This window comes from Leuresthes tenuis, unplaced genomic scaffold (assembly GCF_036924035.1).
Source record: "Leuresthes tenuis unplaced genomic scaffold, fLeuTen1.0.hap1 SCAF_7, whole genome shotgun sequence".
In the NCBI taxonomy this organism is placed as follows: domain Eukaryota; kingdom Metazoa; phylum Chordata; class Actinopteri; order Atheriniformes; family Atherinopsidae; genus Leuresthes; species Leuresthes tenuis.
In genome coordinates this window covers 384,857-397,254 of record NW_027325361.1, presented here as the reverse complement: position 1 = coordinate 397,254, position 12,398 = coordinate 384,857, and the positions used below count along the sequence as shown (strand labels likewise).

Here is a 12,398-nt window from a genome sequence, read left to right as displayed (position 1 = left end):
GTCCAGCTGTCTCAGTTGATCTGAAACCACCCTGAAGTTTCTCAGATCTCTGCTCGGTGAACTCAGAGCATAATTTCAGTTTTTCGCGGAGCCTGTTGTCAGATTTTCTTGCCTTGATACCTCAGAGTGTGTGAGTCTGCAGCAGCAGTGTGTTAATGTGTGTGTTTCTGTCTTTCAGGCCTGGTTTGACCCTTCAGTCCTCGTCCCGCCCGCTGCAGCTCTAAGTGAACTCTGTCGATGATTGTTATTTTTCCTGTTCGTTCTCTTCAGTCACTTTCTCTCTGGGTTTTCCTCACTGCCTCTGGGTGCGTTTGGTTTGGTTTTGGGCGTCTGGAGCAGGCGGGCGGGGCAGTGAGGATGTTTTTCTGGCTGCTGGTTGAGGCTGTTTTGATGGGAGAAGCTCAGAGGGTTCTGGTTTTACTGGATGTGGTGTTGTTGAGCTGGAGGCTGAGGTCTCCTGACTGATTAGAGGTTTCCTCTGTCCTCATCTCTTCTGTTTGACGATTGATCTGATGAAGTTGAAAATCATTCTGATTTTATCACATAAAAACATTCTCTTCATCTTTCCACCAGTTCTTTTTTTTAATCAAACAGACACAAATCAGTTGATCAAACGTGGAAATCACAGAAATAATCAAACTTTAAAGACACAAATTCTGTTTAATCTGAACTTCTTGTAATTTCTGTTCGAATCATTGAAGCTAAAGTTTGTTATTCAAGAGAAAACTTGTAAAATTCATAAGAAATTAACACTAAAACAGTCAATAAAATGATTTGTTCAGACTAACATAAATTACAGTCTCCATTAGATTAATTTACAGTCACACGAAAAACTAAGTGAACCCTTACTGCCTCCACATGAGTTAAGAGGGTAAGCAGCAGCCAGGAGCTGCTGATCAATGCTCTGATTAATTGATCATCAGACCAGACTATCTGGAGTCCATCATTCTACAGAGAGAAAGATTATTCACAAGTGGAAAACATTCAGGACAGCTGTCAATCTTCCCAGGAGTGGACGTCCCAGCAAGTTCACCCCAAGGTGAAGAAGCCCAGAGCTACATCTCAGACTCTACAGGCCTCAGTTAGCATGTTAAAGGTTAAAGGTCACCCCAAGGTGAAAAAGCCCAGAGCTACATCTCAGACTCTACAGGCCTCAGTTAGCATGTTAAAGGTTAAAGGTCATACATCTCAGACTCTACAGGCCTCAGTTAGCATGCTAAAGGTTAAAGGTCACCCCAAGGTGAAGAAGCCCAGAGCTACATCTCAGACTCTACAGGCCTCAGTTAGCATGCTAAAGGTTAAAGGTCACCCCAAGGTGAAAAAGCCCAGAGCTACATCTCAGACTCTACAGGCCTCAGTTAGCATGTTAAAGGTTAAAGGTCATACATCTCAGACTCTACAGGCCTCAGTTAGCATGTTAAAGGTTAAAGGTCACCCCAAGGTGAAGAAGCCCAGAGCTACATCTCAGACTCTACAGGCCTCAGTTAGCATGCTAAAGGTTAAAGGTCACCCCAAGGTGAAAAAGCCCAGAGCTACATCTCAGACTCTACAGGCCTCAGTTAGCATGTTAAAGGTTAAAGGTCATACATCTCAGACTCTACAGGCCTCAGTTAGCATGCTAAAGGTTAAAGTTCACCCTAAGGTGAAAAAGCCCAGAGCTACATCTCAGACTCTACAGGCCTCAGTTAGCATGCTAAAGGTTAAAGGTCACCCCAAGGTGAAAAAGCCCAGAGCTACATCTCAGACTCTACAGGCCTCAGTTAGCATGCTAAAGGTTAAAGTTCACCCTAAGGTGAAAAAGCCCAGAGCTACATCTCAGACTCTACGGGCCTCAGTTAGCATGCTAAAGGTTAAAGGTCATACATCTCAGACTCTACAGGCCTCAGTTAGCATGTTAAAGGTCAAAGGTCATGACAGCACAGTTAGAAAAAGACTGAACAAGGATGGCTTGTTTGGAAGGGCTGCAGGAGAAAGCCTCTTCTCTCTAAAAAGAACATGGCAGCACAGCTTAGGTTTGCAAAGCTGCATCTGAACAAAGCTCAAGACTTCTGGAACAATGTCCTTTGGAGAGAGACTGATAACGTCCCACAGGAAACCATCACTGCAGCTCACTGCTGCTGAAGCTGCTGATCAGGGGTTCACTTAGTTTTACACTCACTGCTTCTGTGGTTTGTCTCAGTTTTTGTTCCATAAATGTTTTGAGCCTGAACTTTGTAGAAACTACAGATCAGTCGATGCTCGCGGTCTGTGAGCAGTTTGAGATTCTCACCTGCTTTCTGCAGCTTTTATCTATTTTATCTATTTGTCTCTGATGCTTCATCGCCTCCTGTGTTCATCTTGTGTGACAGAACGAGTCTTAAACCAGCCGGTAGCTTCTCAGAGTTAAACTCTGAGCATTTGATAGAATCTCAGTTTGTCATCAGGAGAGACGATACGTCCATCCAGCGCACACATCTGTGTTGTGTGTTTTCAGGGTGAATCTGTCGGGTACAAACACAGGTAGAAGAGTCCTGTTTATATTCACGTGAGACGTTCTTCCTGCAGCTGCATCCGTGATAAACGTTGTTCTCCCACAGCAGAACAAGGCAGCATCAGCCGACTGTGGCTGGAAGGATTCGCTCAAAGTCCCGTTTTCGTACCTGTTTACAGGTGTTTGAGAAGCTGTTTGTGATCACGCTGTAGAGAAATCTGAGTTACTGAATGACTGTCTGCGCGGTTCCTGGCAGCGATGAAGTTCAACCGACAGGAAGCGTCAGTGTTTGAGTTCATGTAAAGTTGTGAGAGGTTTCCTGAACCAGACTGAAGATTAGAAACAGGTTCAGTCTGTAATAGAAATGAGGAGCAGCTTAACAGGACAACTGGCGTTCCACAGGGATCCATCCTGGGACCTGACCTTTTTATGCCTGATATACAATATTATTAAACGCACCAGTTACAGGAGCTAATAGTTCCCTCTTAATTAAAATTTAACTGTTTGTGTACATTTTTAGACAAATTTCTGAGTTATTGTAGCTCATAAACTCTGGACTGGAAGCCATGTATAACTTTATAATATGGGGATTTATTTATGCTGTTATGATGCCATATATATATATTTATATGCATATATCTCATACTGTGCTGAAATTTGGGGGAATTATTAATTTATTTAAACCTGGAAATCTGCCCCTCATTTACAGTCACATCGAGCAGATAAAGCGACACAAATATTAATCCACACGGTAAAAGATGAATTATGAATCAAAATGTTCATGTAGGATGAGCACACGATGATATTCCACCATTGATTTAAAATGACCAGCGGTTATACATGTTCCACAGAATCAGAGCACGTCTCAGGTGGCAGTGAGACGATCATCATTCAGACAAGTTCAGAACGATGAACCCAGAAAAAGAGCCTGAAAGATGACATCACTCTGATGTCACAGCCTTAAATCCAGATGATTACACTTTAAAATATAAGATGCCTATAATATGTGCATGAGTTATTTTTATGTTGTGTCCTGTTTAAATCCCTAAAATGTTTGAAATAAGAGAAGACAGCATCTGTGAGGGTTTTTGTATGATAAATGGAAAGAACTGATGTGAAACCCAGATGGAACGGAGCTCATTGTTTAGACTGCAGAGTCGTCTGATATCAGCTGTCAGCTAAATACAGATCATCCTGTTAAACGCTACAGAAAGCTGCCTCAGACAGAACCCTCCAGCATACAGCATGATGAACCTATCTGAGCCTTCCTCATGTAGAGGTGAGCTAAGCTCCGCCCACTCACTGCAAAGACCACACTGCATCCAGAGATGAATAAGTGAGACATTTTTAAGATGTGGCCTGTTTAAGGACGGGTTTTGACACGGTTCCTTAAGGGTTAGGTTAGAACATACAAATGTTTGGACCCCGCCATCCATGACGGAGGCGGGGTCAATGCACACTCCATCCAGCCCCCACCAAAACCCAGACCCACACCGCCCCCCTCCCAAAACAGAATAATAGGGGACACCAAGGTTAGGGTAAGTGATGGTTGAGGTTATGAAAATGAATAAACAATAGTGGTACGGGTGGTCTTAGGGTTAGGGCCGGGCTCCACTCAGGTTAGGGTTAGGGAAAAGTGATGGGATAGGTATTACACTAATATATACACACATATTAGCATATCCTTATACATATATACACATAAACATGCATGATAATAAACTGTGGATATCCAGGACTAAATGTGAAGATGGTGCATCCAGTGATCCAACATGTGTGAGGCAGTGCGAGGAGACCAGTGGACTCCATCCGACTCGGTCTGGAACTGCACGGTGGGAAGGTGAGGAATAAACTGGGAATGTCCTTTAATGTAGGTTAGGGTAGGGTAAGGCTTTTCAGGTGGCCTGTATAAGGACGGGTTTTGACACGGTTCCTTTAGGGTTAGGGTAGGGTAAGGGTTTTCAGGTGGCCTGTTTAAGGACGGATTTTGACACGGTTCCTTAAGGGTTAGGGTAGGGTAAGGGTTTTCAAGTGGCCTGTTTAAGGACGGGTTTTGACACGGTTCCTTCAGGGTTAGGGTAGGGTAAGGGTTTTCAGGTGGCCTGTTTAAGGACGGGTTTGACACGGTTCCTTAAGGGGTAGGGTAGGGTAAGGGTTTTCAGGTGGCCTGTTTAAGGACAGGTTTTGACACGGTTCCTTAAGGGTTAGGGTTAGGGTAGGGTAAGGGTTTTCAGGTGGCCTGTTTAAGGACAGGTTTTGACACGGTTCCTTAAGGGTTAGGGTAGGGTAAGGGTTTTCAGGTGGCCTGTTTAAGGACAGGTTTTGACACGGTTCCTTCAGGGTTAGGATTAGGGTAGGGTAAAAGTTTTCAAGTGGCCTGTTTAAGGACAGGTTTTGACACGGTTCCTTAAGGGTTAGGGTTAGGGTAGCGTAAGGGTTTTCAGGTGGCCTGTTTAAGGACAGGTTTTGACACGGTTCCTTCAGGGTTAGGGTTAGGGTAGGGTAAGGGTTTTCAGGTGGCCTGTTTAAGGACAGGTTTTGACATGGTTCCTTAAGGGTTAGGGTAGGGTAGGGTAAGGGTTTTCAGGTGGCCTGTTTAAGGACGGTTTTGACACGGTTCCTTAAGGGTTAGGGTAGGGTAAGGGTTTTCAGGTGGCCTGTTTAAGGACGGGTTTGACACGGTTCCTTAAGGGTTAGGGTAGGGTAAGGGTTTTCAGGTGGCCTGTGTAAGGATGGGTTTTGACACGGTTCCTTAAGGGTTAGGGGTAGGGTAAGGGTTTTCAGGTGGCCTGTTTAAGGACAGGTTTTGACACGGTTCCTTCAGGGTTAGGGTTAGGGTAGGGTAAGGGTTTTCAGGTGGCCTGTTTAAGGACAGGTTTTGACACGGTTCCTTAAGGGTTAGGGTAGGGTAAGGGTTTTCAGGTGGCCTGTTTAAGGACGGTTTTGACACGGTTCCTTAAGGGTTAGGGTAGGGTAAGGGTTTTCAGGTGGCCTGTTTAAGGACGGGTTTGACACGGTTCCTTAAGGGTTAGGGTAGGGTAAGGGTTTTTAGGTGGCCTGTTTAAGGACGGGTTTTGACACAGTTCCTTCAGGGTTAGGGTTAGGGTAGGGTAAGGGTTTTCAGGTGGCCTGTTTAAGGACGGGTTTTGACACGGTTCCTTCAGGGTTAGGGTTAGGGTAGGGTAAGGGTTTTCAGGTGGCCTGTTTAAGGACAGGTTTTGACACAGTTCCTTAAGGGTTAGGGTAGGGTAAGGGTTTTCAGGTGGCCTGTTTAAGGACGGGTTTTGACACGGTTCCTTAAGGGTTAGGGTTAGGGTAGGGTAAGGGTTTTCAGGTGGCCTGTTTAAGGACAGGTTTTGACACGGTTCCTTAAGGGTTAGGGTAGGGTAGGGTAAGGGTTTTCAGGTGGCCTGTTTAAGGACGGGTTTTGACACGGTTCCTTCAGGGTTAGGGTAGGGTAGGGTAAGGGTTTTCAGGTGGCCTGTTTAAGGACAGGTTTTGACACGGTTCCTTAAGGGTTAGGGTAGGGTAGGGTAAGGGTTTTCAGGTGGCCTGTTTAAGGACGGGTTTTGACACGGTTCCTTCAGGGTTAGGGTAGGGTAGGGTAAGGGTTTTCAGGTGGCCTGTTTAAGGACGGGTTTTGACACGGTTCCTTCAGGGTTAGGGTAGGGTAAGGGTTTTCAGGTGGCCTGTTTAAGGACGGGTTTTGACACGGTTCCTTCAGGGTTAGGGTTAGGGTAGGGTAAGGGTTTTCAGGTGGCCTGTTTAAGGACAGGTTTTGACATGGTTCCTTCAGGGTTAGGGTTAGGGTAGGGTAAGGGTTTTCAGGTGGCCTGTTTAAGGACAGGTTTTGACACGGTTCCTTAAGGGTTAGGGTAGGGTAGGGTAAGGGTTTTCAGGTGGCCTGTTTAAGGACGGGTTTTGACACGGTTCCTTCAGGGTTAGGGTTAGGGTAGGGTAAGGGTTTTCAGGTGGCCTGTTTAAGGACAGGTTTTGACACGGTTCCTTCAGGGTTAGGGTTAGGGTAGGGTAAGGGTTTTCAGGTGGCCTGTTTAAGGACAGGTTTTGACACGGTTCCTTCAGGGTTAGGGTAGGGTAAGGGTTTTCAGGTGGCCTGTTTAAGGACGGGTTTTGACACGGTTCCTTAAGGGTTAGGGTTAGGGTAGGGTAAGGGTTTTCAGGTGGCCTGTTTAAGGACAGGTTTTGACACGGTTCCTTCAGGGTTAGGGTTAGGGTAGGGTAAGGGTTTTCAGGTGGCCTGTTTAAGGACGGGTTTTGACACGGTTCCTTTAGGGTTAGGGTTAGGGTAGGGTAAGGGTTTTCAGGTGGCCTGTTTAAGGACAGGTTTTGACACGGTTCTTTCAGGGTTAGGGTTAGGGTAGGGTAAGGGTTTTCAGGTGGCCTGTTTAAGGACAGGTTTTGACACGGTTCCTTAAGGGTTAGGGTAGGGTAAGGGTTTTCAGGTGGCCTGTTTAAGGACGGGTTTTGACACGGTTCCTTCAGGGTTAGGGTTAGGGTAAGGTAAGGGTTTTCATGTGGCCTGTTTAAGGACGGGTTTTGACACGGTTCCTCCTGTATCTGATGGCGTCTCCCACACGGTAATAATTCATATTAATATGTGAAGGGTCGGTCAGAATTTAAATAGTGCCGTATGAAGACTGGAGGGACTGGAGAGTATCTGATGAGGCTGTCAGCACTGCACGATGACAGGAAGTCATGGCCTCAGTTTCCTGGTTTTAATGAGGGACAGCTTGGTTCTGAAAGGTGTCGATGAGCCTCAGCCTGTTATTTAAGTTAATTTATTTAACTGAACCCCTCATAGTCAGCACCAAATCCACCCTGTCCAAAGTTGACAGTTGCTCCCTCACCATAGACAGCTCATAGTGTCCCCCCCCAGGTTTCTTTCCACTCCCACACCAATCACATGACCCGGTCTGCATACTTCCATTTACGCAACAGTAATGGTCTCCGCCCCTCTCCCTCCTCACACCACCCCTGGTCCACAGCCTCGTCACCTCCCTTCATCAGCTTCAACTGGTCCAAAACTCTGCAGAACCCCACCAGAACCCCTTCTTTCACCGTCGCACCCCCGTCCTCCAGCAGCTTCAGAGTTACGTTCAAGATCCTTCTCCACACATTCAAGGCCATCCACAGCCTGGCCCCCCCATATCCGTCTGATGTCCTCGCCCTCAGGTCTTCCTCCAGCCTTTCAGCACACGGGGAGCAGAGCTTTCTCTGCTCGCAGACTCTTCAAATCAGAACTCAAAACCCATCTGGTCCAAGCTGCATTCTCCCTCCAGCCTCATAGCTTTTTTTAACTTGTATCATCTTCTTTCTTGTGTTTTTAGTGTGTCCTTGAGTGTCGATAAAGGCACTTAATAAAATGTTTTATTATTCATTCATCGCGTCCCCCTCCAGGGGAATACGAAACACTTGAGATGTCTTTTTATAATCTGCAGCCAGGACCGTGATGATGCTTCATCGTCAGTGTTGGATCTGAGAGGAAGAATGAAGCTTTCAGTCCGGCTGAAGCTGCAGGTCGACTCTGAGGTGGTCTGCGGCCCATTTGGGCTGTTTGATGCTCTGAAGACGCTGCAGCTCCACATCCTGACTGATGATTGACAGCTCAGCAGCAAGAAGTGGGAGGGAGGAAGATGTTTTCAAAGAAGGATGAAGCTGTCAGCTGCATTTCAAAACCTCTGTGGTCCTGGTTATCTTTACCAAGCCTTTACTTTACCAGGAGACATTTCCATTTAAAACGTTTCTATGAGGAAGTCCAATACGGCAGCAGGAAAGTGAACACAACACAGTAAACACATGACGTTTTACTCCGAATCCACAAAGTTGAGACCAAAACATCTTAAAGTGTCTGTTCATAAGTTCCTAAAGTGAGTTTAAGTTGGAATCTGTGCATCTGGGCTTGCTTTGTGTTCAGGGTTGTAACTGCTCCATGAACGTTAAACTGTGTTCACAGCCTGTCCAAAGGTAATTAACTCAGAGGAAACTGATTGAGTCTTTGAGAAAGTGGGTCATCGCAGCAGCAAACCGAATATATGAAGAAACCACACAGAAGAGAAACCTCTGGTCACATCCTGACATGTTCGGTTCAGCCGTGAGAGATGCTGCAGAACCTTTAAAGCTCTGGTTCTGGGTTTTATGGTTTTAAAATAACTGATTGAAGATGAGCTCAAGATAAATCAATCAGACTTATTAACATTTTGAAATCAGACGGTTTGTGATTCAACTCCTGCCAAACATATTTAATCAGGATCAGATTAACCCAAAATAACCCAAAACCTCAAAATAAATAATATAGTAGATAATAAAGCAGAAGAAAACACAATAAAATAAATGAAACAGAAAAAACACAATAAAATAAAAAGCGAGTCGGCAAATCCAGTTCATCCTGTCAGTGGTGGTCTTTAGGGCCTGATCCATTGACTCCATTGGCTCCCTCCAGAGCCCGGGTGCAGCTGCTGAGGATCTTTTGGTGTTCATGCTGTTCAGGACCAGAGGAGATGGCAGCATCACCTCTGCAGGAGGTGTTCAGGTGGACTCTGTTCTCCTTCCATCACTGATGATATGGGCTGATGTAAAGGACCAGAGGAGGAGTTCAGGTGGACTCTGTTCTCCTTCCATCACTGATGATATGGGCTGATGTAAAGGACCAGAGGAGATGGCAGCATCACCTCTGCAGGAGGTGTTCAGGTGGACTCTGTTCTCCTTCCATCTCTGATGATATGGGCTGATGTAAAGGACCAGAGGAGGAGTTCAGGTGGACTCTGTTCTCCTTCCATCACTGATGATATGGGCTGATGTAAAGGACCAGAGGAGATGGCAGCATCACCTCTGCAGGAGGTGTTCAGGTGGACTCTGTTCTCCTTCCATCTCTGATGATATGGGCTGATGTAAAGGACCAGAGGAGGTGTTCAGGTGGACTCTGTTCTCCTTCCATCTCTGATGATATGGGCTGATGTAAAGGACCAGAGGAGGTGTTCAGGTGGACTCTGTTCTCCTTCCATCACTGATGATATGGGCTGATGTAAAGGACCAGAGGAGGTGTTCAGGTGGACTCTGTTCTCCTTCCATCTCTGATGATATGGGCTGATGTAAAGGACCAGAGGAGGTGTTCAGGTGGACTCTGTTCTCCTTCCATCTCTGATGATATGGGCTGATGTAAAGGACCAGAGGAGGTGTTCAGGAGGACTCTGTTCTCCTTCCATCACTGATGATATGGGCTGATGGAAAGGACCAGAGGAGGTGTTCAGGTGGACTCTGTTCTCCTTCCATCTCTGATGATATGGGCTGATGGAAAGGACCAGAGGAGGTGTTCAGGTGGACTCTGTTCTCCTTCCATCAGTCAGACCAGCTTTGGTGAAGCTGAGCTCATCTTTCAGGATGATGATGCATCTCTTTACTTCAGGAAATATATCAGCTCAGTGACAGGAGCAGCAAACTGAGTCTGAGTTCAGATTTAAGGTGGAAACTGAAGGAAATGTTATACAATGACATAAAGAAGCTGAATAACACGTTTTCTTCTGTCAGAGGTCGTAAACTCCTCTTCCTCTGTTCCTCCCCCCTCCTCTCTTCGTGGTTTCTCCTCTTCCTCACTGGTTTATCTGCAGTGGTCTGACTGCAGGTTTCCTCTGAAACAGCTGCTGCTGCACTTACTCGCTCTTATATTTTACATTTTGTCCTCGCAGCCTCTCATAAGGTCAGTAAGGACTGAGCATGCTCCATCAGGGATTGTTCAGTCTCTTCTTTCTGCTGCAGAGCTGTGAAGTGTTGACTAAGCATTGAACACATTTCAGTCTGACAGGTCCAAACAGACGTCTCATGTTGGATCAGACAGGTGATAACTGGCTGCTCAGTGCAGCATAAACTGCTGTTTAACTCGTCTGAAATCATAGAGAGGAAAGCAGTAATGTTACGTCAGTTTGATGTACAGCTGCAGCGTTCCTCTCCATGTGAATTAATATCAGTAATATAACGTTTCTCTTATTTTCAACATTGCGTTGTGCTTTCTGTAAAAGCAGATGTTAACATTAACGGGTCTGTTGCTGCTTGTGGAGATGAGGTGATGCAGCAGCTGAAAACCCGCTGAGAGGAGTGTTGGTTCTTCGGTTCTGGTCGTGTTGCCTGGAGTCTTTCAGCAGGGGGCCGCTGACGTGGTTTAAATCTGTTCTGCTGTTTACCGCCACAGTTTGTGAGCTGCTCTGATCAGGGTTTGTTGGTGGTTCCATCACCACGAAATACGAGTTCTGTGGTTCTGATCGGGCTGCGGAAGATCCCCCAGACCCCCCCAGACCCACCCCCAGACCCCCCCAGACCCACCCTCAGACCCGCACAGTCCCGCCCCCAGTCCCGCACAGACCCGCACAGACACGCCCCCCAGTCCCGCACAGACCCGCACAGACCCGCCCCCAGTCCCAGACACCAGCTGGACAGAGAGTCCTACCTGCTGCTCTCTCCTCTCTGACAGCTTAATGCTTTGGTTGTGTTTGATCGTACGTGCGCGCGTACGTGCGCTTTCCAGGCTGTTTTCACACAGCTGATTGTATTTTGTGTGTAAAGATCAATAAGTTATCACGGCAGAACAGTTGGCTCCCTGAATTAAATGATTCTGCATCTCTTCTTCCCTCCTAAAGGGACATGAGTCTGTTTCAGAGTCCATCTGTAACTCTGAGGTTCTGCCTGTTCAGAGTTCTGAGCAGAACCAGGAGTCACAGCAGGTGGTCGTGGAGCAGCTCGCAGTTGATTGGCTCAGACTTGGACAGCGTTAGCACCACATGAAGGTGTGCGACTCATGGTGTGCCGAGGAGGAGGGTCAGTGAGGAGGAAAACAGACTCTGAGGGATTCAGAGGGATGGAGCAGAGAGGGAGGGAGCGTGCACGGCAGAGCTGAGCGTGCACGGCAGAGCTGAGCGCTGCCTCAGCATCACAGCAGCGGGCTGACGCACACACACCTCGTTCTGTGGGAATCGGAGCGTTGCGTTCAAGCCGAAGCTGAGACGACACACACTCCCGTCCCGTCTCTCTCTCTCTCAGCTCTACATGTGCATTTCCACCGGAGTGTGAGGACCGGAGGATGGACGATGCTGCCGCCGGGTTAGTGCGTGTTCTGCTGGTTTGTCAGTCGCTGAGTAATGTGTGTGTGTGTGTGAGGTCACCTTTATGCTGCTCTGCAGGGCTGTGAAGCAGGATCAGGTGGACAGGCTGAGCAGCAGGGGGCGCTGTGTCCTGCATGTGTGTTCAGAGCAGCCGATGAGCTCAGAACGGCACACATTTCAGACCAGTCTTCCTCTGAGGAGCGGTGCATCTCTTCCAGCTCCTCCTGAGCTGTTTCCAGGTCAGGTGTGTGATCCCTGCTGTGTTCTCATTGGATCCTGCTTCTGCTCCCGGCCCCCCCCAGAGGAACCTCTGCAGGGGTGGTTCGACAAACTGAAACCAAGTGAAGATCAAATGACTCACCTTTTCTCCTGTCCTGGAGGTTCTGCTTCGAGCTCCAGAACCGGTCCCAAATATCTGCCGCAGCGGCGCTTTCAGCTGGTCGTGCAGCTCCGGATTCTTCTTAGGTGTGAGTGGCGCGTCCGTCTGTCCGAGCATCCAAACCCAAACCATCACAGCAACCCTGGAAGAGTAAATCAGAAAGTTTAAACCTGACCTCACAGCTCGCCGTGTCTGAGCGTCATCGCTTTCATCGCTTCTCTGAGCCCTTTGATGTCTGCTCTCATGTTTCCTGTCAGCAGCATCAGCGAATCCAGATGTTCGGACGGGTTTTTAAAGCTGAACTTGGATTCAAAGAGGAATCGAACAGAGCTCAGATGGCTGTGAGTCAGACTTTCTCCTCCAGCTCACATCGTGCCACGCTGCTTACTTTGATAAACTTTAACTTCTTTGAACTCTCATCATGCACAGATTCTGTGAC

General features: G+C 47.3%; 1 protein-coding gene across 1 annotated transcript in view; it reads left to right on the top strand.

Moving 5' to 3' along the window:
- Nucleotides 1-12,398, top strand: part of patj (PATJ crumbs cell polarity complex component) — a 112,238-nt gene that overhangs the window by 69,550 nt on the left and 30,290 nt on the right.